General features: G+C 56.9%; 8 non-coding genes across 8 annotated transcripts; 4 read left to right on the plus strand and 4 right to left on the minus strand.

Moving 5' to 3' along the window:
* Positions 1 to 1518: 1518 nt before the first annotated feature.
* TRNAP-UGG (transfer RNA proline (anticodon UGG)) lies at positions 1519 to 1590 on the minus strand. The gene has a single exon. It is a non-coding gene; the product is annotated as a tRNA-Pro (tRNA).
* Positions 1591 to 2365: 775 nt separating this feature from the next.
* On the plus strand, positions 2366 to 2438 carry TRNAK-CUU (transfer RNA lysine (anticodon CUU)). The gene has a single exon. It is a non-coding gene; the product is annotated as a tRNA-Lys (tRNA).
* A 3184-nt stretch (positions 2439 to 5622) lies between these two features.
* TRNAK-CUU (transfer RNA lysine (anticodon CUU)) lies at positions 5623 to 5695 on the plus strand. Its single transcript has one exon. It is a non-coding gene; the product is annotated as a tRNA-Lys (tRNA).
* Positions 5696 to 8862: 3167 nt separating this feature from the next.
* TRNAP-AGG (transfer RNA proline (anticodon AGG)) lies at positions 8863 to 8934 on the plus strand. Its single transcript has one exon. It is a non-coding gene; the product is annotated as a tRNA-Pro (tRNA).
* A 2088-nt stretch (positions 8935 to 11022) lies between these two features.
* TRNAK-UUU (transfer RNA lysine (anticodon UUU)) lies at positions 11023 to 11095 on the minus strand. Its single transcript has one exon. It is a non-coding gene; the product is annotated as a tRNA-Lys (tRNA).
* Positions 11096 to 14420: 3325 nt separating this feature from the next.
* Positions 14421 to 14493, plus strand: TRNAK-CUU (transfer RNA lysine (anticodon CUU)). The gene has a single exon. It is a non-coding gene; the product is annotated as a tRNA-Lys (tRNA).
* Positions 14494 to 14941: 448 nt separating this feature from the next.
* On the minus strand, positions 14942 to 15013 carry TRNAP-AGG (transfer RNA proline (anticodon AGG)). Its single transcript has one exon. It is a non-coding gene; the product is annotated as a tRNA-Pro (tRNA).
* A 1418-nt stretch (positions 15014 to 16431) lies between these two features.
* On the minus strand, positions 16432 to 16503 carry TRNAP-UGG (transfer RNA proline (anticodon UGG)). Its single transcript has one exon. It is a non-coding gene; the product is annotated as a tRNA-Pro (tRNA).
* Between the last annotated feature and the right edge of the window lie 5261 nt (positions 16504 to 21764).

Here is a 21764-nt window from a genome sequence, read left to right on the forward strand (position 1 = left end):
CATAATAGATTCAAACCAGCACATATGGTGTCATCGAAAGTGACAGGGTGCATTCTAACATTGAAGCTAAACTGCCTGGATCTATAAGTCCTTGCACTGTGGGATCTCATGATGCTGTGCTGGTCCTTCAGAAAGGCAGAATAATCCTTACTCAATACTATCTGTTTGAAACTGTCATCAGATCATCTCCCTGGAGGTGTGATTTCATCAAGAGTGGTGGTTAAACTGGATTAGATGATGACATGTCTCCACCCATTTGGGTGGGTCTTGATAAATTGCTGGAGTCCTATAAAAGAGGAAACAATTTTGAAGAATGAAGGAGATTCGGAGAGAGCAGAGAAAGCTGCAGCACCACGAAGCAGAGAGTCCACCAGCCAGCGACCTTTGGAGATGAAGGAAATCACCTCCCGGGGAGCGTCATGAAACAGGAAGCCAGGAGAGAAAGATAGTAGATGATGCCGTGTTTGCCATGTGCCCTTCCAAATGAGAGAGACCCTGAACTTCATAGGCCTTCTTGAACCAAGGTATCTTTCCCTGGATGTGTTTGACTGGACATTTCTATAGACATGTTTTAACTAGGATATTTTCTCGGCCTTAGAACTGTAAACTAGCAACTCATTAAATTCCCCTTTTTAAAAGGCATTCCATTTCTGGTATTTGCATTCTGGCAGCTAGCAAACTAGAACAGATGCTCAGTGTTGCTGTGTTTCTCTCAAAAATTTAACATACCCCTGGGAAATCTAAAAACTCCAAGGACCCCCCCCCCATATGCACTTGGGGAACCACAGGACTAGGCCAGGAGCAGTCACCTAGCTGGGACTCGAACCCATTGCCTTCGCACAAGAATCACATGCTTTGGGGACAGAAATAGCTGAGGATCAGAGGGAGCCTCTTGGGCAGTGGCCCCCAGGTGTGAGCAGATCTGGGGAGGCAGGGATTGTTCCGGAGGCAGCTGCACCCAGAGCCTGCCCCCCCCCACCTCCCATCTGAGGACCCCCAGATCCCAGAACCGGGGAGTCTCGTTGTTGTTCAGCAATGACATCACCAACAGGCCCTGATCTAAGAAAAGGTCCTGAAGCAAGAAAAACATCCTTAGGCCAAGGGAGACTCTGCTACTGGTGGGCCTCAGCTTTGGTTCCCCTTCCTCTGCCTGAGCGCAGCCAGCTTTCCCTTCCTGGAGGATAAGCAATGTGACCAGGGAGGGGTGTCCCCTCGTCTCCAGCCGGGGACTGAGATTCAACCCAGCCTTATGGTGGGGGGATCAGTCCCCCCAAGGATATTGTCAGAACACCAGGACCACAGCCCAGGGAGGCCCCTCCCGAACTTGCTCCATCACAGGCCAAACTGCGGGTCTGCTGGCGAGGCAGGGCTGGGCGCAGGCCCTGCAGCCCCAGGTTGGGAAGGCCACTGGCCCCTCTGTTGCTGGCTGCTGCCCTTGGGATACTCCAGCTTCCATCCCGCTTGGACTGCCTCCAACCTCGTGCTCTGAGAGGGAAGATAATGAATGGCCAAAATGTAGGGCTCGTCCGGGATTTGAACCCGGGACCTCTCGCACCCAAAGCGAGAATCATACCCCTAGACCAACGAGCCTGGGCACTGTGTGGCCTCCCGCGATGGCACCCAGAGCCCGTGGCCACACGGAGGGCTGGGTCACAAATGCCACTGCCAAAGCCAGAGGAGGGGGAGGAAGGGGGAGGCTGGGGGCCGCAGGATCTCAGAGGTCCAGGGTGCCTGCCGCGAGGCGCTGCCCGGACCTCAAGGTGCAGGGACCCGGCCGCACGGAGCCCACACTGGGGGGGTTCCACGTGGGACACAAACCCAGGACCCGGAGACTGCTGCTTTCCTGGCGAGTGCCACCAGCTCCAGGAAGGAGCACCGGAGTCGGGGGGCCCACCTGGAGGGTCCCCCAAGCCCGCCCGCCTGGCTCGATGCCAGAGTCACCGCCCCATCCCCCCTCCCTGCAGCTCCAGGTGGCGCGTGGCTCTGGTTCCCCAGGGCCTCGCGTGTCCCCCGTCGTGGATGAGCGAAGCCTCCAGAAGGCTGGGAAGGAAAGGGTGGCCCCGCTCGGCCTGGGCTGCAGCCCCGGTTCCCCCGACCGGGCCCACAGCGGGGTCCCTGGGCCTCTGGGGACACCCCACGGGCGCCCTCAGGGCGACGGGGAAAGGTCGGGAGTTTGGAAGTGGGAGCTCGGCGGGGATGTGGCCCTGCTATCCCAGCCAGGCGGCCGCTCCCCCTGCTTTCTGCAGAGGCTCCCAGGCAGGGGACCCGGCGCCTGGCAGCCTTGGGCTCCCTGGGGGCCAAACACAGCCCAGGTCACCTTGCTGGGTGAGCAGCACCAAGGGCAGACCTGAAGGGTGTTCTCCCTGCCCGGCTAGCTCAGTCGGTAGAGCATGAGACTCTTAATCTCGGGGTCGTGGGTTCGAGCCCCACGTTAGGCGAGGGTTTTGCCCAACTTGAGGGTCCCCACCACAGGAGCAATTTGATGTCGGATGTCTTTCTGGCTCTCCTCCTCTCCCCATGATGGGTTTCCTTGCTTGGAGGCCACCGATTGACACTGAGCTCTCCCCTTATTGCTTGGACACTGAGTTTTACATGAAGGAAGGCTCCTGTGTTCATGAGGGGGCCGGTGGTTCTGGGGGGCTTCATCCTCTTACCAGCCCCGCCCCCGGGCTGACCCGCACCCACCCGCTTCCCTCCACGCGCAGTCACTGCTCCCGACTCTCAGCCACACCCCGGACCAGATCTCGGGTTAGCCCCCCAGGCGGCAGGGGACCAGATCCAACGGACGTGGTCGCCGTCCGAGTTCAAGGGGACGCATCTGTGCAGCTGCCAGGGAGGCGCGGGGCCTCAGAAAGGAAGAGGCCGAGGGAGAACCCTCAGGGCAGAGGCCCCAGGCTGGAGGGGCCGGTGGCGTTGAAGGGGTGCTGGGCAGCTGAGAGGGCAAACGGGAGGGGACGGCCTGAGGGGACAGCTGCGGCTGCCAAGCAGGGGCTGGGGTAGGATTCCTGCTGGGTATGGGGGATTGGACTGGAGGTTCTGAGGGTTTAGCTGCAGCATCTGTATTTGGGGGTTCTGAGATGTTTCTTGTGGCATGTGTATTTGGGGTTCTCAGGTATGTCCGTGGTACTTTTATTTTAGGATTCAGAGATGTTTCTTGTAGCACTTGTTTTGAGGGATCTGAGGTGTTTACTATGGCATTTGTATTTGCGGGTTCAGAAGCATTTCCTCTGGCATTTGAATTTGGTTCTGAGGTGCTTTCTGTGGCATCTCCATTTGTGGTTCTGAGGTTTCCCTGAGGCATATGTATTCTGGGGTTTTAAGTATTTTTTTGTGGCATTTGTTTTTGTGGCTTCTGAACTATTTCCTGTTGCAGTTTTACTTGTGGCTCTGAAGTTTGTCCTCTTTTGTTTGTACTTGGATGTCCTGTAGGTTCCCTGTGGCATTTTACTGGGGTGATGAGGTCTCCCTGTCACAGGGCTGAGAGCTGCAGCCATCGCCTCCCAAGCCCTGTGCACCTTTGAATCTGTGGTGCACCCCAGAAAAGCCATGTCCTTTAATCCTCATTCAGTATTGCTGAGTGGAATATTTTTTATTGTTTCCATGGAGATGCATCTCCACCCATTCCAGGTGGGGCTGCTAGCGGAGCCCTTTAAGAGGGGACTATTTTGGACAAAGCATAGAGCCCACGCAGCCAGAGACCTTTGGAGATGAAGAAGGAAAACACCCCCAGGGAGCTTCATGAAACAAGAAGGTGGAGAGAAAGCTAGCAGATGTCACAATGTGCTCTCCCAGCTGAGAGAGAAACCCCGAACTTCACCAGCCCTTTTTGAGTTGAAGGTAATCTCTTGTTGGTCCCTTAATGTGGGCCTTTCACGACCTTAGAGCCATAAACTTGCAACTTAGTAAGTTCCCCTTCTTAAAAGCTATTCTGTCTCTGGTATATCGCATTCCAGCAGCAGGCAAACTAGAACCGGCCCTAAAACAGAGAGACCAGTGCAAAACTGTACCTGACACTTGCGTGCCCAGAAATCAGACCCTCCCTTCCCAGGACCCTGGGTCCTGCACCCCTGGCTGTGGCTTTATGCCCTTTCCCTTAGCTTGCTCCTTTTTTAATTCCACGGAACCTGTTTCCAGCTTCCCCGGCCCAAGACAGGGCCTCTAGGGCAGGCAAGGGCTTGATGGAGTCCTTGAGGCAAAAAGGGTGAGCTGGGTCGGGAGACCTGTGTAAGTGGGCCCCTCCCGGCCCCTCCTTGGGAGCCCTGGGCCCCTCAAGTGGCTCTGACTCAGGCCTGACTTGGCCAGTAGCTCAGGTCCCCCCCAGGGCTGGGGTTTCCTGCCTCCTGTTGCAACCTTTTCTGGAGGAGCCTGGGCAGGAGATGGGAGAGGCCCCCTTCCAAATCCTGACCCCACCTCGGCTGTGCATGTGTGTGTTGAGTGCACGGTGAGAGAGCTGCTCTTTCTGCAGCCCAGCCCCTGCCCTAAAGCAACCAGCTCATACTTGCTGCTCAGGCTTCTTGCCCCTGGTTTCATCTGAACCCAGCCCTGACGTTGTGACCAGATATTCCCTCCTCCATTCCTGCCGCAGACCTGGGAGAGCACCAGGGGACAGCTTCAGGCCCAGGGCTGGGCGCAGCAGGGCAGCGGGGGGGCTATGGCCTCGCGGAGGTGGAGGAGCCTGTGGTGGCCCCTGGACGGGTTCGTGCACCCAGGTCCCAGGGAGTAACTGCTGCAGCCACAGCTGACGGCAGGAGCCCCCACCTGCAGGACACAGGCTGCCCTGCCCAGGCCCTGTGGCCAAGCCCAGCCTCCCCCACTGGCCCCTCTGCAGCCCCCGGGCACTTTCCTCTGATAGTTCTTCTCACTTGTGGGGGCAGGGAGTGGCATCTGGGATTTCAGGGGGCTCCCAGCTGGTCCCGAACCCAGCCATTGGCCTTCCCTGGAGTGGACAGGACAATTCCAGCCATGGGAAATGAACCCAGCACCCCTGAGGCCCAGATGGTAGATGCTGGGGGTGGGGTAGCTGGGGTCCTGGTGGAGATGCCGCCCCTCCTCTGCCCTGCCCCTTCTCGCTGTGGGACGGAGGACCCGCAGGGGTGAAGGGAGGGCCTAGGGGGGCGGGGGACAACTTAGTCTTGGGGGCTACTAGAACTAGGAACATAACCTGCAAGGGCTTATTGCAATGAACATATGGGAGTCTCTTGTGCCAAAAAATATGAAATATTTCAAGAGGGCAACGGTCTGGGGCCCCTGCAAACGCCCGCCCTGTGCCACTGCGCGGGTCAGCGGCCAAGGCACCAGCCGCAGGGAGGCGGTCCCTTTACTGGGAGGGCGCCTGGGGTGAGCTGGAGGGGTCTCCAACCCCGCGCACACTGCGGGACTCCAGGGCTGCGGGCTCGGGGAGCGAGGCCCTCTGCTATTCCCCCGGGAGGAATGAGCCAGGCTCCTGCGCACCGGAGCTCTCAGCCCCTGGAGCTCTGCGGGACGGGGCCGCTGCAATATATGTGCCCACCGCCCCGGCCTGGGGACTGGACAGGGTGGAACGCCCCCGGGCCAGGGGGCTCGGCGTCCCTCTCCAGTCGCCCTCCCTGTGGTAAGAGAAGCTCAGACGGTCCCTATGTGTCCGCCCGGCTAGCTCAGTTGGTAGAGCATGAGACTCTTAATCTCAGGGTCGTGGGTTCGAGCCCCACGTTGGGCGTGCTTTCCTGTTTTAGGACAGGAACAACTCCAAATCCTGTTCCATGTCATCTGGAAAAACCTGAGCCAGCCAAACAGGAGTGAGCACAGCTCACCTTCCCCCTGTGACAAGGGGGCCAAGTGTGAGCTTCTGTCAATATGGTGGTGCCCCCAACCCACACAATTACTGGAGGGCTGGTAGTGCCTTCAGTAATTGCAACCCACATCACAGGTTCCTCCCAGCTGCTCCTGACCTTTTGGTGCCCCTGTCCCCACCTTCCTGGGGGCAGGATGGGGGCTTCTGGTAGACACGGCCACAGCAAGGGGGCGCTGCCCCATGGGCAGGGCTCTGAGGCCCGGGGTCTCCCGGTAAGGGTCTGGGCTGAGCGGGTCCCGCGGGGAAGCCAGATTTCCAGGGAGGCTCTCCTTGCTCTCCGCGGGCCTCCGGCTCCGGCCGCACCTCGCTGGTTGTGGGCGCTCAGTCCAACCCCCAGGATCTCAGGTGGGTCCCTCAGGAAAGAGGGACCGCCCACGTGGGGCTGAGCCCTACATCCTTGCGTGGGGAGGGACCCGCCCGCAGCTGGATGACAGTTGTCTGCAGGGACCTGGGAGCGTGGCAGCCTCAGCCCCCACCCCCAGGACCGCCGTCCGCGCGCGGAGCAGCCGTGGGGCGGGGCCTCGGAGAACTGGGGAGCCTGGGCTTGCGGGTAAATGCTTTGTGCACTCCTGATCCCATCCCCTAAGGGGTTCTTCTCCCCGCGGGAGAGCCCCAAAGCCCGGACACGAGGAGCGCTGGGCAGTGGGGGTCCCGGCTCTCTCCCCACCTGGCCAGGGCCCCGGCGCCCCTGTGCGCAGGAGGCCGGCGGAGCTACGCCGAGCCGCGAGCCTCCCTGAGCCGGGAGCCTGTCCCTGGGACCCTGTCGTGCTCGTGGTCGGCCCCGCCGGGCTCACCCCAGCCCACCGCAGCCGCGAGCCTCCCGCAACCCGGGCTGTGTCAGCGCGTCTCACCAGGTGGGGCCAGAGCCATGGGAGTGAAAGTCCTTTGATCTTTGTGGGTCTGAAACTTTCCCGCCACCTTTCTCTCTAGCTGGTTGCTGGTTTGGCTGCATATAGGATTCTGGGTTGCAAAGGATTTTCGCTTGCACTTTCACGGGTTGTCCATTTCTGAGTCCGGCTGTTGATGGTTACATGCCATGCTGACTCCAGATGCTTGGTTAGTGCTCAGTTGTTTTCTCTCTGGAAGCTTTGTGATGGTTTTTTGTTTGTTTTCTGTTTTTTGTTTGTTTTGTTTTGTTTTTTTATCCTCCTGATTCCAAAAATTTTCCCCAAGATGCCAGCCTGTGAATTTATTTTCATTAGTTCTGCCTGGCATTGAATGACCTCTCTTAATATGAAGACTCCTCTCTTGCTATTTAAAAAAAAAAAAGAAAGAAACAAGCAAACAAAAAAAAAACACAACCCAAAAAAACTAACAATGAAAATCATTCCTTTGCTCCTTTAAGATGGATGTTGGAACTCCTGGCCTGCTCATTGTTATTATTATTATTTCTTCCTGCTCTTCTACTTCTCACCTCTTTCTTCTTGTTGGGTGATTTATCGATCTTCCAAAATACCTATCTTTAAAAGAAATCCTGTCCCCCCCCACCCCCACCCCAGTGGGGAGATCTGCAGGGGCACGGCCCCGATCACCGCTTTGATTCTTCTCCCTCCACGAGGTGAGCCCAGGCCTGGGGCAGGGCACGAGTTGTCCATGAGGCCGGTTTGTCGTGAGTGTGTCATTCACGCCGCCGAACTGACCACACGCCCTGGAGGCCTGAGCGCGGCTGGAACCCGCGAAGCTGCCGGCGGGAGACTGCGGGCGCGCTCGCACCCGCGCCAGCCGGGAGGGCGCAACGAGCGTCTGCGAGGCGCGGCAGGGGGCAGCCCAGGGCGGAGCCCGCGCAGGGCGGCTGCTGGGACTAGGGGTCTGACTCCCGTACTGGGTGAGAGAGGTCCCGGGTTCAAATCCGAGATGAGCCCGGCCTTTTGACCCGCGTTTTCAAGCGGAGACCTGGAGGCCTACACGCCGGAGGTTCCCGCTGGCCGTCCCAGGGACCCGAGGGCCGAGTCGCCTTAGGCCTGGGGCTGCGCTCCCCAAAGCTGGTGCGTGGGCGTGGGGTGTCAACCCGCCCCCGCGACGGGGGCCGGCGCCACCCCGCGGCCCTAAGCGCATCTCCGGGGCGCCAGCCGCGGGCCCGGGGTCCTTAGGAGAAGGGGACGCAGGGCCCGCTGGGTGCCTCCCGCAGGGGACTCTTGCTTTGGGTTTCGGGACGTCTGCGGCTGGAGCCCCGAAGGAGCCCTGCTGGGAAGCTGAGCTGCGGGTGGCGGCGCAGGGGAGGGGGCGCCCCGCCTCGCTCGCCCAGGCCGGGCCTTCCCAGGCGCGGGGGCCGGGGGCCGGGGGCGCGGCGCGGCTCAGCACAGGTCCGCGGACCTCGGGGTCGGGCCCGGCTGGAACACGCGGGCGGACAGACAGAGCGCCGAGCGTGACCGGATTCGAACCCCGACAGCTGGTCGCGGCCCCTGGTGGGGGAGGGCAGCGTGGCTGCACCCCAGGAGCTGGCCCTGGGAGTGACCTGTCCTTCCCCGTCCCCCGCCCCCGCCCCGGGGCCACCCGCGGGGCCCGCCGGGTCAGGGGCAGAGCGACCACCCGGAACCGGAGCTGTGGCTTCCAGCCCCCGCGGCGGGAGTTGGTTTCCTGGGGTTTGGGGGGCGGGGGCGGACGGGGGGTGTAGTGCGTGGGGGAAAGGGCGTGCCTGTCCCCCCCTCCCCGCTGAGCACTCACTGGGTGCCTCCTCCTAGGTGGGCCTACGTACGGCCTTTTCCAAGGCGTGTCCCAGTGGCCTGAGCCCAAAGACCCTCCCCTCAGCCGCTGCCCGCCCTTTGGGGGTCCATCAGTCCTACCCGCCTGGGGTCTCCTTTCCGGGGACCCCCAGCGCATCCGCGGGCTCGCACCCGGGCAGGAGCGAATGGGAAGGCCCCAAGCGCCTACCTGCGTGGCGCCTCTAGGGAGAGGAGCCGGGATGTCCCCAGGGCCCCAGCCCTTCCCCGAAGCCTGGAATCCCGAGTCCCTCCCCTCACCGCTGGCTCCACTTGTCCCCTCCCCAGGACGTCTCCAGGCCGCAGGGCCGAGCCTGGAAGGGCAGTTCTCGTGGCTCGTTGGTCTAGGGGTATGATTCTCGCTTAGGGTGCGAGAGGTCCCGGGTTCAAATCCCGGACGAGCCCCGCATTTTACACACTTGCATCCCTTTCTCCCGTGGGATGCTGGTGGGGGTCCAAGCCTTAAATGCAGCTTTAAATGCAGAAGCAAGGGTCACGGAAAGTGGTTAGGAGGGAGACCCCAAGGTGGGGGTGTGCCGCTTCCGCTGTTCGCTAGAGAGTAGCAGGAGCCCTGTGGCCTTCCCTGCTACTCTTGTCACTACGGAATCGCGGCACCCAAGAAGTAAGGGTCCCTTCTGTACAATGAGGACCAAATCTTTCCCACTCTTGGGTGCCTTTCAAACTTCAAGCCCAGGGCACCCCCACCCCCACCTCCCAGATGCTGTCTGGGGCTCCAGAGCCCCACCCATTAGGGGGCTGGAGTCCCACATCCTCCTCCCTTTCTCCTCCCTCTCCCCCTCCACCTCCTCGCTCCTTTTCAAGGTCGCTCCTCACCCGGGTATGGCCTTGTGGGGCCCCAGGGGCTCCCCTCTGCCACCCCCAGCCCCCACCCCCAGCCCTAGATGGCAAAGGAGTCCCTGGAGACGGAGCTGAGACTGAACTCGGAGTGGGAACAGGGGCCCTGAGGCCAGCGCCCCCCAGGAGAGGCAGCCCCGCCCTCTTCTGCTGGGGCAGCCGCGCCTGTCCTGCAGGGACACGTCTGCACCATGGACTCACACCCGCACCCCTGGCCCAATCCCAGTTCTGCTAACAAGGGAAACTCCTAAACCCCAAAGACTTGGAAAGGAGGGGGCTGCGTTTGGTGTGAGGCTCTGACTGCATGTGCTGCACCGGCATCCCCTGCCTCTGCAGCCGATGGGGAACATACCTAACAAACCACGTTCAAAAGCTCTAGGGGGCTGGGGAGGGGGTGCGTGTCTGGCAGGGGTACGTTTTTTTCTGCAGAGCCCCAAATCCCATGGGGAGGCCTCACCTGGGGATGAGGTGGCACTTAGGGCAAGGGCCCTCCCCATGGGACTTGGGGAGGGAACAGGAGGGAGGGTTTACATCTGGTCTCGACCCCCAGGTGGGACCTTCCCCTCCAGCTCCTCCCCCGGCCCAGCCAGTGGGTCCCGGGCAGGTCCTGGGGTGGCAGCCACAAGCCTTTCTGCCCAGGCCTTCAGCATATGCTGGAAAGAGGAGGGCCCAGGAGTGAAGCAGGGTTCACGGGTCGCTGTGATAAAAAACAAACTGAAAAATCAACGTGGAATAGGAAAAGAGGCTGACCGTGTCCAGTCTAATCCACAGGCTAAGTTGCACCGTGCCCAGTAGTAAGTAATTGGTTTTTTGTTTGTTTTTTTTGGAATGAAATAAAAATTTTATTTTTTCCAACAAGGTTCTAAGTTGGTAAGACTGTTTTTGCTGTTTTTTCCAAAATGCCACGAGGCCTAACTAGCAAGGAAATGAGACAAAAGTTACTGAGACTGATCTTAATCTGGGAACTTCTGGGATCTGGGGATCCCAAGGGTCCAGGGAAGGGGCAGGGACAACCACTCCGATTGTGTGTGAGAGAGAAGCCTCGGTTTCATAACTTCTGGAAAGAAAGAAAACCCTCGTCTAACCAAGCACTGAGCCTGCCCTTTTTACAGCCGGTCTAAACCATTCAAAGAAAACACAAGAAAGTCAGCTGACAGGGCAATATACCCTTCTCCTCCCCCTTCGCCAACTGGGGGGCACTAACCCCCTCAGGTCCATTTCCCTTCACTGGGGAGAGTGGAGTATGCTTGAGAGAGGCGGCTCTCTTTCAGACCAGGGGGTGCTGCATGGCCTCCTCCGGGGTCTCCCCTCCCCTGGCTCCCAGGCCCCCATCAAGGTCTGGAATTTAAATCTCCCCCTCCCCACCCCCCTCTAAGCCCCCAATACACAACCCTGGTGAAATGCAGCGGTGCAGTATTTCCTGCCTTTACTGAATCTAGAAACATAACACAACTGCCACACCCCTGTGGTTGAAATTACTCCAGTCAACATTGAGGGTGACAGACCCCACAAGCGGCCACGTTGCTGGGGACCTGGCCCCAGAGGTGGCATCTACAGCTCTAATGTTTTAGATTTAATTAGCTCAAAGGTGTGTTCTTGGCAGTTTCCTTCTCTCCCCAAACAATGCTGGTAAAACAACGCCCAAGGTGGGGCTTGAACCCATGACCCTGAGATTAAAAGTCTCATGCTCTACCAACTGAGCTAGCTGGGCAAAACCATGTAACTTGCTCAATGCTCCTATGTTCTGAGCCCTAAATTCAGGGCCGCCACAAACAGGCAAAGACCGTCGGGCTTCAAGAGGCAGTGTTGGACAGGGTCCCTGGGGATGAGTCCCCGGCGGTGAGAGGGGCTGCGGGGGGATGACCCCCAGGGCACTGCAGTTGCTCCGGCGTCCGGGATGGTCCTGCCTGGGACTCGGCCATCAGGAACCCGTGCGCCCTCCTCTCCCTCACTTCTCAGCTACCCGTCGGTGGGGGATGGTGGATTCAAGCCTCCACTGGGTGGGTTTGGGACCCGGGACCATTTAGCCACAGCCCTGGGTTCGGGCCTGTTGGGTGGTCTTGCCGAGGGCCCAAGTAGCACGTGGAAGGGGCCTGGGGTGCAAGCTCGCCTTGCCAGGAAAAACCCAGATCCGTGCTGGATTTTGAGCCTGGCTGATGGAAAGCTTCGGCCGCTGGAAGCGTGACTGCGGATCCACTGGAGGCAGGTAGCCCGCGCGAGGTCCCAGAGGTTAGGGCTGGCGGGCCGCTTGGCTTCCCAGGGCGGAGCCGTTGCCTGTGTGAATCTGCCACCGCAGCTCTGCCCGCTGTGGCCGAGTCCTGGGAACACCCCAAGCCCGGCTGCGGGAGGGATGGCCCTGGGCAGCTGGCGCCTTCCTGGGACCCACACCCGCGTCCCGGGCTCGGGGCCAGGGTGTCGGCCTGGCGGGGCAGGACCCGATGCCCCCAAGGAGAAGGGGCTACGGCCGGTTCCTTTCCCCACTGCCCCGAGCATGTGGAAATGACTGGGGGGTCGCTTATTCAGGCTTCCAGCTCACACCCCTGGGTGGATCTGCCTCCCTGCGGGGGCCACCGACTAGAGCCCATGGTCTAAGGGCACTGATGTCCACTAGTGAAGTGACCTGGCGCTGTCTTTCCCCAAGAACCACCGGCGCTGGGGCGGCTGCCACCCCATGGCTTGGGGCTGTGCGGGCAGGGCTGGTGGTCTAGAATTCCGCCCAGGGGAATTCCCTGCCCGGAGCTGGGGCGTGAGAAGGGGAGAGTTCTCCCTTGGCTCTGTTCCTGCTCTCTCCTTCCCTCAAAAGTCCCAAACTCGAGGAAAGTTGCCCCTACTGAAAGACCAGAAGCAGAGCAGTAAGTGTCACCCCTCCCCCCCCAGCCAGGAGGTGTCAGCAGAGGCTTATTGGGGGAGGGGGCTGAACTCCCACCCCCACCCAGCAGTGATGACCCTGTCCCCACTCCATCAGCAGAAGCCCAGTGGGAAACCTGAACCCCTTCCCAACCTGACAGCAACCAGGAGGCGCCCCCTCCCCAGTGGGGCCCCTCCCCAGTGGCGCCCCCTCCCCAGTGGCACCCCTTCCCCAGTGGCACCCCTTCCCCAGCAGGGCAGTGCCAGAGGAGACCAGCTCAACAGAAGATCTAAAAAAGATCGAAATAAGAAATTTTTGTAAATTTTTATTTTTGTAAATAAATTAAAAACAAATGAAATTTTTGTAAAATTTTATTATGGTATCAAATGTACAACAATGCACATAATGTACAACATTACTTTCAAGTGTACAATTCAGGGGTCCATTCATTAAAAAAAAAAAGTCCATCTCCCTCCACTTTTTTCCTGAAACCTCGTCTCACAGCGTTCAGCAGAATGTCGAGGTTGCCATGGAAAATCGCGCGTCATTCGAAGAACCAGGGACATCTCCACTTGAATGAGAAAGATGGTGACGATGGAATTATCTGACAAGGACGTGAAAGCAGCCATCATATAAAAGCTTCAAGGGGCAATTACAAACGCACTTGAAACAAACAGGGAAAAATAGAAAGCCTAACAAAGAAATAGGAGGTATAAAGAAGAAGGATATATTATGACTGACATTTTTAAAAAGAGCGTAATGAATGAACAATAGCAAAAACGAAAGGGGAAAGAATCAGTGAAAATGAAGCTAAAGCAACAGAAACACCCCAATCTGAAAAACAGAAGGAAAACAAACTTTAAAATAACCTCGCAAGAAATAGCCTCTGAGAGCTGGGGCTCTATCAAAAAAATGCCATAATGATGTCATCAGCGCTCCCAAGGAGAGGACAAAGAAGGCCAGGCTGGAAAGCGACTCGAAGAAATAATAGCTGCAAATTTCCCATTCGTTTTTGTAAATTTCTATTGTGGTATCATACGTACCACATGACAGTGCCCGTATTAGAACATTTCGGGTGTGCATTTCAGGGGTCCATGCATTAAAAAAAAAAAAATCCATCTCTGCCCACTTTTATCCTGAAATCTTGTAAAGCATATGTAGTACTGCCTCGCCCATAAAAGCTTAAGCCTATATGCCTACAAATAATCCCCTTTTTATTTTAAAATACCCACAGCACCGTGCACCCACCCAACGTGCCTGAAAACCCTCAGCGTCCTCCAATCCTCCCGACCCACCTCGGGTTGCTGGGTGCAGGGTGCAGGCCCGGCCGGCACGTGGCCGTTGGTGGACGCTCCGCTCATGTCGGAAATCTCGGGGGCTCACCAGATTTTCTAAGGCCCTGATCCCCAGAATTTTGGGGGGTCCTGGTCCTACCCCAGGTCTGCCGTCCACCGCACCCCACCCCCCGCACTCAGGGACAGGCCGGGTGGTCACTCTGTAGTTCCTTGGGCGCTGGGAGCGCGCCCCGGGACACAGGCCCTGCCCCGTTCCCACCAGGGACGCCGGCCCTCCCGCCGCCCAGGGGACCAGACCCCAAAGCACCGGTGGGAGGCTCCCCCAACGCACGCAGGTCAAGGTTTGGAGCAAAACACACACACACACACACACACACACACAACCAAACAATACATTCAGATATGTTGATCTAAGGGGATTCAAAAGCAGAAATGGAGATATCAAGGAAAAGCAGACTCCAGTACGCCTAAGAATTAGTTCAAGGTTCGTTTGGTCACATATGGGGGAATGGGCCCCGTGGTCAAGTGGCCAAGGCTCCATTTTGGGCACCACATCCTCGGGTTGTGAGATCCACTAGCTGAGTCACAGTCTGTCCGTCCGTCCGTAGGGAAGTCAGTGTGCAGTCCCACCTTCCTCAGTCCTGCAGGTCCCCACCCTGCCGCCGCCCCACTCTGGTGTCCCCACCCTGAGGACACCTACATTTCCTGACCCTCAGGGGACGGGAAGGGGGTCTGAGAGGTAGCGTGGAGGCCGGGGCATGGGCTTGAGGCCCAGAATCCCCAGGGAAGGGGGACTCTGGGCATCCCACGTCTACACCCACTGTCCTAGCCTGGCCCACCTGGTCTTTTAGGGTCATCTACAGGTAGGTTACCTGCAAAAGGAGGTGGCAGGTGCCCGGCTAGCTCAGTCGGTAGAGCATGAGACTCTTAATCTCAGGGTCGTGGGTTCGAGCCCCACGCTGGGCGAGGTGTTATTTTGTCAGGTTAAAGAGAAAGTTTACCAATGATCCCTAATGGACACCACACCACCGAGTGGCCATCTCTGCCACGTGGAGCCTGTGATCAGGTGTCGCCACCCTCCAAAGCTTTATAAAGGGTGCACTGTATTCTTCTCCCACTGACCTCTGAGTCTGGATCCCACCTCTCTTGAGCAAAGAAATTTTAGAAATTAGAAATTTCAGTCCATCAGAGATTTGAACCCAGTCACCAGCAAAAGGCACTCAACTGTCCCCGCAGCCTGCCTCCAGCTCTCCAGTGCAGTAAGATGTCAACCCTGAGGATTTTCCCTTGGTTGGGGGGGTGGTGGGACGAGGCCCATGGAGGTTGTCCTGCAAGCTGGGAGCAATTGAGCTCAGGGGGTTCCCATCTCCTCGGCCACAACTTCCCTAGAGTGGAAGCCAGCCTTAAAAGCATAGGGCTCGTCCGGGATTTGAACCCGGGACCTCTCGCACCCTAAGCGAGAATCATACTCCTAGACCAACGAGCCACCCCTCGGTTGGGACTTTTTCCCAGCGCCTCAGGAGCACCCCCAAGTGCCCCCAAGACGCCTCCTTTGGGACCTGGAATGGTCTCCGGTCCCTTGGCCATTTCCCGATGTGGGGGGAGAGACTTTCTTCGTGCCCCTAGGAAGAGGCAGGGACAGGGAAGGTTCGGCGTTTCCGCAGGCCTTGGCTCCCCAGGACCATTACCTGAGTGCGTCGGTTTTGGGGTGTCCACTCCTCCCGGCGGACCCCAGTCGGCCCACTCCGCTGCTCTCTCCTCGCCCCCTGCAAACCTGAGACCTGCAGGCTGGAGAGGCGCCCCGGGACCCCCTCCCGCCGGCCTGGGCTGGGCCGTGGAGTGGAGACGCGAGCGGGGACTTCCCCGAGGCGTCGGGGCGCAGGTCCGCCCGGAGCGGGGACCACCCGCTGGGCCCGGCCGGCTCCAGCCCTGCAGGCCGCGCGCCCCCAGCCCTGCCCGGCCGCCCCTCCGGCCCGAAAACAACCACAAAGGGCAAGGTCTGGCCTCCTCTGGGATTTGAAGACCCAAGGTAGCAAAAGGCCTCTCGGGGCCCTTCCTGCCCACGCGGGCTTCGGGGCGCGGGCCTGGCCCCCTCCCGGGACATGCGGGGGCAGAGCCCGGCCAGGGGCGGCCGGAGGGGCCCGACTCGGAAGGCTCCGGAGGAAAACCGCTGCCCGCTGCCTTGTGTTTGTCTGTTCAGGTGTGTGCACGAGCCTTAAGGGGAGGGAGGGTTGTCGCCGCAGGACGAGGAAGCGCCTGGGCGCCCCGGGGGTCCCACCAGGTCTCGGGCGCGGACAGGACACCCACTACCGGCTCCCCTCGGGGGCTCGAGAAGGCCGGGAGGTCGAGAAAGGGGCACCCGGCAGCACGATCCGGGCTCAGGAGGACAAGCCCCGGCGCTCCGTCACCCACGAGGCCCTCGCGCCCCGGGGTCCCGGCCCCGCCTCTGCCCCCAACGCCCGGGCCGGCTCTTAAGGAGGTGGGGGAGCGGGTGGGTCCTGGGGACCCCGCCGACCCTCCAGCCTCGCGTGTCTGTGGGCCCCCACACCCTTCGCCGCCCCCACGTTGAGAGTGAACCCCTCCCCCCACCCGAGGCGCCTCCCCCGTCCCGGGTGGTCCAAGGCTCCTTCCTGCAGCGGCTCTGGAAGAGGAGTGGGGCTCGCGCGGGGAGGGAGCCGCTACCGAAGCCCCGCCCCGCCGCCCCCCTAGGTCCTTCTCCCCGGCCCCCTCCGCGATCGCGGGGCACGCGGCCGGGTCTGTCCCCCAGCCCCCCAGCGGACCCTCCCCTCGCTCCCAGGGGCCCCACTCCCCGCGCACTGAGCCGGGCTGGATGGCATCTCGGGGATACGGCTGCCCTCGGGAGCCTCGGTTCGCTGTAAAGGGAGCCTCGGTGTCGAAAAGAGAGGGCTCGTCCGGGATTTGAACCCGGGACCTCTCGCACCCAAAGCGAGAATCATACCCCTAGACCAACGAGCCAGCCTGACAAGTGGCGGCTGGCCCTTGTCCTTGGTGGCCTCCATCACCCGGCCGGGCCGCGAGTCCCCGTCGGGCCGGGAGGGGCGTGGGGCTGGGTGGGGGAAGGGAGGGCAGCGTCCGACTAGAAAGGGACGCTCGCCCCCACCGGACGGTTCCTCTTCCACGCGGGCTGCCCTGCCCCGAGCTCCTCCAGCCGGCGCGGCCACGGCGACTAGAGAGGCGGGAGGCACGCCGGGCTGCGGGCCTCGGAGGAGGGGCCCTGCACGCCGAGTAGGAGCTCGGGTGAGCGCGAGGTCTCTCTCAGCGGACCCCAGGCCGGAAATCTCAGCCAACGTGGGAACCTAGTCCAGAATCCTGGGGAAAAGGCTCTGCCGCCTCCCGAGGGGAAGGCCAGCCCCCCGCCCCTTCCCGCCCGCGCTCGCGTTACCCCCAGGAGCCCTTCGTCCTCCGCGGGGCGCCAGGGTTCATGTTCCAAGCGGGCGGCTCCGGGGCTGATGAACGTCCCGAATTTTCCTCGGCTCGTGCGCCGGCAGGGACGCAGAACCCAAAGCGGAAGGAAGAAGGGCTTCCTTTTCCCGAGATTGTGTTTTACATATTTCCTTAAATCAGTGTAGTGGATTGAAAGTTGCCCCCCTCCCCGTTTTCCCAAGGCATGTTCAAGCGCTAACCTGGTGACCTCGTTTATAAATAGAAGTCCTGAAGATGTTATTAATTAAGATGAGACCAGACCAGTTTAGGGTGGGCCCTGATCCAATATGACTCGATAGGTTCTAGGGAGAGGACAGTCGGGGGGAGACAGAGGACTGATGCAAAGACAGAGAGGGACTGAGCTCCGGGCTGCTGGCAGGCCATCACCAGACTCCTGCTTCAGAGGATTCTGAAGTTGACACTGGGGCTTTGGACTTCTCGCCGACCCCCCCCCCCCCCCCCCCCCCCGCCCCCAGAATCATGAGATCACACATTTCTGTCATTTAAGCCAACTAGTCTGTGGCACTCTGTTTTCCCAGCCCTGACAAATGGAGACCATTAGCCAACTGCACTGGTTCCGGCATCAAGCAGGACTCCGCTTGCCCTTGTATTTGTACTGCCCGTCTATTTCTACTCACCTTGTTTTGATGGGTAAGCACTGCCACCTGGCCTCTGCCTTCCCAGGATCCGATCACCCCATTGCTGCCAGGGATGCGTGCCAGGTGTTAAGTCCGATGCCATGGAAAAAGGTTTCCCCCCGATAGCCTCCCAATTTCCCAGCTTTCTATTGTACCATGTTGACCCCGGACACTCAGCGTCCACCCCCGGGCCCTACAGCTCCTTTGCTTTCCAACTCCTGTCCTCACCTAAGCAGGCCCAGGACTTCCCCAGTTGAGTCATGCTGAGCTGTGACCCTGGGTTTTGGTCAGGTGGCCAGGAAGGAAAGTAGGAGCAGGCGCTGAGAAGAGCACGCATCGTCCTGTCAGATACCAGCCCCACGTAAGGTTCTGCTACCCTCAGGGAAGGAGGGGGCTGAGCCACTCCTGCACGTTCACAGCACCCAGGGGCACCTGGGATTCATGTTTCCCAAGTGTGTCTCCCCAGGTATCCTCAGCCCAAGTCTCGGGGTCCCACTTCTTCCCTATAAGCCTTGGCAGAAGAGATTTGCCGAGGTCAAGTGTCCATCTCCTCTCAGTCCTGCTTCTATGGCAAGGGCCTCAGCCCCATGTTGGGTGTCACTGGCCCTCCAGCACCCAGCAGGGCTGCCACGTGGCTGCCCTCTGGCTTCCACTGTGCTTTGAACCGGTGATTAATCAACCCAAAACTACCATTTCTTTCTTTTCAGTGCTTTAAAGACACTCAGCAACAGCCACCCAATTTCGCAGTGGTAACCAATCTTTCTGCTATTCTCTCAAATACCAGAGATATGGCAAATGCCCAATCTCCTTGCACCTCTCTTCCCAGCTCAACAAGGGTGAAAGTCTTCCTCGTGCACCACTACACGGCCTCGCGGGGTGACCTCCCCTCCACCCACCCCGCGGCCAGCAGGCGGCCCTATGGTAGACCTCATCCTTAGAACCCGGCTCTAGAACGGGTCAGAACCACCTGATCTCTGAAATCCTCCAGTGTTTAGGACAAATACCCTGGAAATAAGCCCAAGAGAGGGATTTTTTGTGCAAGCAATTCATTAGGGGAGCACTCTCAGGAGGAGCCTGTGAGGAAATGAGGGACGCAATGAGGACACGTGCGCCAGCTCTTACACTACCATCCCCTGTCCCCAAACCCACCTTTCCACACTCCCCTCGTCTTTGCCAGCTGCGTCCCTGTTAGGTTTTGCCAACAGGAGGCACTAGAGGGAGACTGGAAGACTCCTGGAGGAAGGAGAGAGCTGTCACTTCCTGTTTGTTTCCTGCTCTTATACCCACCATCCCAGCTTCATTTTGTTTATCTAAGCAGCAACAGTTGATTCTATAACAGCAGTTCAGTTTTGCCACACGTGACAGAACCAACCTCGTCACGCCCCACCAGACACCGGCATAGCTGACCGATGTCCCCTCCCGCCTTCCAGCCCTGCCGTGGACCCCTCCTCCGACTTCAGAGACACCGCACTAGCTGAGCAGCACCCCCATGGCAGGGATCTGATTTTAAGCTCCATAGGGCCCTCTCCAAACTTCTAACTTTTAATTGTCTCCACCTCTTCCCTTTGTACCCCCAGCCGTACAGCTGAGAGCTGCTTTTTGACTTTGCAGCTGTCTAATTAACAGCTCTTTTTTTGTGATGGTAACATAGATACACCCTAAAGTTTCCCATCTTCACCACTTTCAAGTACACAATTGGGTGGTATTAATTACTTTTACAACACTGTACAACCACCACCTCCATCCATTAATAAGACCTTCCCATCCCCCCAAACTGACGCTCTGTGCTTATTAAGAAATAACTCCCCAACTCCTCTCTCTTCCCCCCACCCCAAGCCCCCCTCCACCCAGTAACCTGTAATCTACTTTCTGTCTCTGGATTTGCCTGTTGTAGTTATTTCATATATGTGAAATCAGACAATATCTATTTGTGCCTGGCTTATTTTACTCAACATGATCTCTTCAGGGCTAAGTTTCTTTTGAAGGCTGAATGATAGTCCATCAGTTGTAGATACTGCATTTTGTTTCTCCATCCCTCTGTTGATGGACACTTGAATTGCTTCCACCATTTGGCTTTTTTTTTTAAACTTTTTTTATTAATTAAAAAAAATTAAAAACAAAACATTAAGATATCATTCCATTCTACATATACAATTAGTAATTCTTAATATCATCACATAGTTGCATATTCATCATTTCTTAGAACATTTGCATCGATTTAGAAAAAGAAATAAAAAGACAACAGAAAAAGAAATAAAATGATAACAGAGAAAAAAAAGATTATATATACCATACCCCTTACCCCTTGCTTTCATTTACCACTAGCATTTGAAACTAAATTTATTTTAACATTGGTTCCCCCTATTATTTATTTTTATTCCATATGTTCTACTCTTCTGTTGATATAGTAGCTAAAAGGAGCATCAGACACAAGGTTTTCACATTCACAGAGTCTCATTGTGAAAGCTATAGCATTGTTCAATCATCATCAAGAAACATGGCTACTGGAACACAGCTCTACATTTTCAGGCAGTTCCCTCCAGCCTCTCCACTACATCTTGAACAACAAGGTGATATCTACTTAATGCAGAAGAATAACCTCCAGGATAACCTCTCAACTCTGTTTGGAATCTTTCAGCCATTGACACTTAGTCTCATTTCATTCTTCCCCCTTTGGTCGAGAAGTTTCTCTCAATCCCTTGATGTTAATTCTCAGCTCATTCTAGGGTTTTTCTCAGTCCCTTGATGTTGAGTCTCGGCTCATTCCAGGATCTCTGTCCCACGTTGCCAGGAAGGTCCACACCCCTGGGAGTCATGTCCCACGCAGAGAGGGGGAGGGTGGTGAGACTGCTCGTCATGTTGGCTGGAGAGAGAGGCCACATCTGAGCAACAAAAGAGGCTCTCTTGGGGGTGACTCTTAGGCCTAAATTTTAAGTAGACTTGACCTATCCTTTGTGGGGTTAAGTTTCATATGAACAAACCCCAAGACTGGGGGCTCAGTCTATAGCTTTGGTTGTTCACACTGCTTGCGAGAATATCAAGAATTCAACTTGGGGAAGTTGAATTTCTCCCCACTTTCACCATTCCCTGAAGGGGGCTTGTAAATACTTTTCCAGTCACTGATCAAATCACTCTGGGATTCATCGGGGCATCACTCTGGACAAACCAACAAAATCTCATGTCCTACCTGAGATTCCAAGTACTTATGACATTCAATCAAACTATCTACATGAGTTATATTAGGAAATGCTTTAGTCAAAATCTAAATTTTGTAACAAATAAACATTTTTTGCTTTAGTCTCACACATAAGGTGACATTTTAAAGTATTAATTATCATCTATTTTCAGCACCCTGCAATAATGACATTCCTTTGTTCTTCCTCATGCAAAAACATTTTTAAAATTTGTACATTGTACATTTCACTATTATTATACACTCTAGGCATTCCTAGATTATACCATCTCGATCTTTAACATCTATCTTTCTTTCTGATTTCATTTATGTCCCCAGCCCTCCTCCCTCTATCATTCTCACATGCAGCTTCATTCAGTGTTTTAACATAATTACATTACAGTTAGGTAGTATTGTGCTATCCATTTCTGAGTTTTTATATTCAGTCCTGTTGTACATTTGTATCCCTTCAGCTCCAGTTACCCAATATCTTACCCTATTTCTATCTCCTGATGATCTCTGTTACCAAGGAAATATTCCAAGTTTATTCACTAATGTCAGTTCATATCAGTGAGACCATACAGTATTTGCCCTTTTGTTTCTGGCTAATCACACTCAGCATAATGTCCTTAAGGTCCATTCATGTTGTTACATACTTCATAACTTTATTCTGTCTTACAGCTGCATAATATTCCATCTTATGTAAATGTCACAGTTTGTTTAGTCAACTCTCTGTTGACGGACATTTGGCTGTTTCCATCTCTTGGTAATTGTTAATAATGCTGCTATAAACATTGGTGTGTAAATGTCCATTTGTGTCCTTGGCCTCGTGTCCTTTGAGTAGAGACAGCATATAGATGGGTTCTGTTTTTTAATCCATTCTGCCAGACTATGTCTTTTGATTGGAGAGTTTAATCCATTAACATTCAGTGTTATTACTGCATGGGTAGTACTTTCTTCTACTATTTTGCCTTCTGAGTTTT

The sequence above is a fragment of the Tamandua tetradactyla genome, chromosome 23 (genome assembly GCF_023851605.1).
Source record: "Tamandua tetradactyla isolate mTamTet1 chromosome 23, mTamTet1.pri, whole genome shotgun sequence".
Taxonomy (NCBI): Eukaryota; Metazoa; Chordata; class Mammalia; order Pilosa; family Myrmecophagidae; genus Tamandua; species Tamandua tetradactyla.